Genomic DNA, 3953 nt, shown 5'->3' with positions numbered 1-3953 from the left:
ATAAAGGTGACGGGATGATAAACGGATATTTGAAATAAAACCTTATAATTTGAAATAATCAGTTTTTATGTTTTGGCACTGCGATTTGAACGAATAACATGATACTACATATACAAGTAATAACGTTGTCTTTGATCTCTAGTGCTATGGTCAGAGAAGAGTTGGCAGCGTTTTGTCTCATCTCCCTTGGTTTTTGTAATTTACTGTAAAGTATTAACAGAAAACCATCATAAATTCACCTGAAGTCATTTCTACTGCTAAACATCTTATAGGGCAACACGGGAATCGCAATAGAGGTATGGAGAACTCAAATTGGTTGATTTTCACATCCAAGAAGTTGGAAAGGTGTGTCAATTGAAATACACACGCACTTGAGTCAACGAACTCTGCTGCATGCTGTTCTGCTGTCTTTTCATTACTGCCTTGACGTTTGAAGAACTTGATTCGGTACTCTCTCATACTTATCAATTTTGTTTTTGGCAAGATTATCTTTCGAGCAATACTCAGGTAAATTCTAATTAATTGAGAAGTCCATGAGCTACGCTACTGCGAAACATCAGGTTGATTTTCTCTGGGCGGGCAGCTTGCGATAAGTGCCCGATAAACAGCTGACTACTTTCCGTACGTACCTAAAGTGAGGGGATTTCAATGGTCATATACTGGCAGAAGCCGACAACTATGCCGCTGCAGTACTACCAACCTCCCGTCAGAAAGACGAAAATGTAGAAAGTTTATTCTGCGTCTACATTTGCCGCAGACACGAATATCTATACCTGCCAAAAATTAATTTTTATAATTTTCTTTTTTAAACGAAATTTACTTTTTAATGAGTCAGCAAAAATTAAATGCGGACATGCCGATTCATGTGTTGGGAGTGGCACTGTTCTACGGGGATTTTAATATCTTCCCTGCGGCACTTGACGACCGTGCTGATAGAAGCTTAATAAAGTCCGGTAAAAGACTGACAATGTTCGGTACCACAAGTATGGATATTTTAATGGCGAATGGCGGCCATTGGACGACAGGTGTGCTAATTAAAGGGCGACCAATTTCTCGTTCTTAAAGTGCGATGATTTGAATTGCATTCAATAGGCTTCAAGGGACAGGTATGCCGCGAAAGAGGTTGAAATTTCCCGTACAAAAAGGTGTACCCGGTAAAGGGTCGACATTTTCCGTACCAAAGAATCTTAGGGATTGGAATGGCCTTCAGCGGGCAGTTTGGGAAAGCTTTACTCGAAAAAAGATTGCCAATGTGCCATACCTAAGGTCCGTGAAATTGAATGACACTGGGCGGGGAGCTTGTGTTAAGTGCCCGATAAAAAGCTGACTACCTTCCGTACCGAAAGTACGGGGATTTCAATGGTCATATACTGGCAGAAGCCGATAAGTGTGCTGCTGCAGTACTACCAACTACTCGTCACAAAGACGAAAAATGTAGAAATTTTATTCTGCGTCTACATTTGCCGCAGATGGGAATATCTACACCTGCCAAAAATCAACTTTTATTAATTTTTTTTTTAAACGAAATTTACCTTTCAATGAGTTAGCAAAAATTAAATTGCGAAAATGCCTTAAACAACATGTAATTGGCAATGAAATCGAGTAAATCGAAGCGTTTTGGAGATTTAAGTTGATGATTTTTCCAATCCAAATCTGTTACAAGAAAAGTAAATATTTCACAAGATCGCCGCTAGGTAATATGAACCATAATAATTCACTTTCACATTTATATACCATCTACCTAACAGAATCTTGCTTACTCGCACATTGTAGTGGTTTTTTGTCTTTGTGGGGAGCAGATTTGTAGAAAACACTTTTGACCTTGTCTTCATATCGAATATTCGTTTATGAATGATTTAATGTCCAGCTCTTCTTTTACCACTCCCTTGATCAAACAGTCATACTCCGATAACGTGCGGGTCAGTTCAGGTATGGTTGCAATATGCTATGCATAACGGGATACATAGCAGTTGTTGAAGCAATATCAATTGAAGAGGCAGATAGTTCAGAGACGATTCAGAACGGAATGATAAAAAAACAAACCGGAAGGACGCAAACCTCGACGGTTCACAGTAACCATATCTCGCACAGAGGATTTTTTGCAGTTGTCTTGCCGATACTTTCTGTTTTTTGTCTGACCTTGAGAGACAGTCTTCATTGAATGTTTCTAAGGTCCCGAACGAAGAAATCCACGAAACGTTAACGTTATAAGGATAATTTGAAGAATATATATAGACGTATTCAATATGATAGATCTAATTATCATGACACTTAGTTAATAATAAATTGAGTGCGAATAGGTTGAAATTATGTGCTGATAATGCTGTAAATCAGGTGATAAAGTAATTTAATTTGTAATACAAAGAGTAAGTATGATATCTTTTTTGAAAAGAAATTCAATTAAAAGCTTCCAACAAACGGTAGAAATTATTTGACGGCGATAATTCATTCGTTTCTAAGTAACCCGCTGTCCTTTGTGTCTTCCCACCTTTCCCCTTGTGCTAAGCAAATGTCCTAAATAATTGTGAAAATTAAAAAACTGACCCTTCAAGATGTAGCACCATTTTCTAAAGCTATGCCGACCACATGAATAGTGACAATTCCCCTTATGGAACTGCGAGAGATTCTTCAGACTACACCTTTGAAATTTCACAGACGCGAATTAGCACATGGTAATGGTAAGCCATAGAGAGGGTTTATTGCGTATTGTTAAGGTGTAGGGCGATGGATGTAGCATTAGATTTCACGCATTGAACACTAAGCCGTGACGTTGGGTATTCTAAATCAGGACTGATTATTTGTTACAGAAATGATAAATAAATTAATGATCCACCATCCAACAGTCAATGTAATGCAAAATTGTTTCACATCAAATTTTGCTCTTGACTGACAAGGCCGGCTTGTACGCATGTGCAGTTAGCAGCTATCGTGACTGAAGACTGAAAAGGGATTGGAAAACCAATACATACTGATCGTCTACCAAGTTTTGATTTGAGTTAATCGGATCGGGCCTTTAATTTGAGAGCTTTCTGTTGTGAAGGATGGTCGGTTATCTGACAGTTCGAATTCAATGGGCTACCCGCCAGCATACAATTCATCATGCAGGCCCAAAGCTACGAGTTCACTCTTTAGCATAGAACATTTCATATCTTATGCATTGGCATTGCTCGTTGGCGTATGACTATGATGTTGATGATGTCAAAGCGATCGAGCCACAAAAATGGGGAAATAATCCGAGGAGCAATTTCGAGAACACATATTCAGCCTTCTGCTGTTATACATGTAGAAACTCCCACAAATTCAAATTGCTCAAAACTTACAAAGTGCGGAATTTCGAGTGCAAAATGAACATGCTCTGACTACTCTGAAAAATATGCCCAGTCTCAGAAGACATAGAGGAATCTCTTCTCCTCATTTTAATCACCTGCTCAAAACTTGAAGATCTGACACTACATCCCAAGTACTGTTCAATTCTAACGTTGAGGGCCTGCCTGGCAAGTCGACCCTTTAACAACATACGAATACAGCGAGTTGTGTGCAAAATTTACCTCAGAGCTATAATGTTTCAATCAGATATCTCGTCAAAAATTGTATTAGTCTGTGGGACTTGGAGAGATGCGGCGATGCCAGATATCGATGCTGTACCGTGGCCTGTGGCTGTTAAGTCAGCAAAATTTATAATTTATTTGTAAGGTGTACGTTGGCACCTTGTAACACTAAAACCGATTCAGTTCTGCGGAGACCTTGATATTCTTAGAATATTCTTAGAAACAGAGCGGAAGAATTTCACGGGCAGACTTGTTGATGAGAAAAGTTTAAAATGAGAAAATACAACAATAACCATATGAAAAGAGTCGTCAATTTTCGTAAAAAGGGTAGAACACCCGATCATAAGGTTTAGATTTAGCGCATTTAGTATTTGCTGAGTCAGTTAACGTTAAAGTTTGGTTAAA

Source organism: Ptychodera flava, chromosome 18, assembly GCF_041260155.1.
Source record: "Ptychodera flava strain L36383 chromosome 18, AS_Pfla_20210202, whole genome shotgun sequence".
In the NCBI taxonomy this organism is placed as follows: Eukaryota; Metazoa; Hemichordata; class Enteropneusta; family Ptychoderidae; genus Ptychodera; species Ptychodera flava.
The sequence above is the reverse complement of the archived record's forward strand: the minus strand, read 5'-3'. Positions refer to the sequence as shown.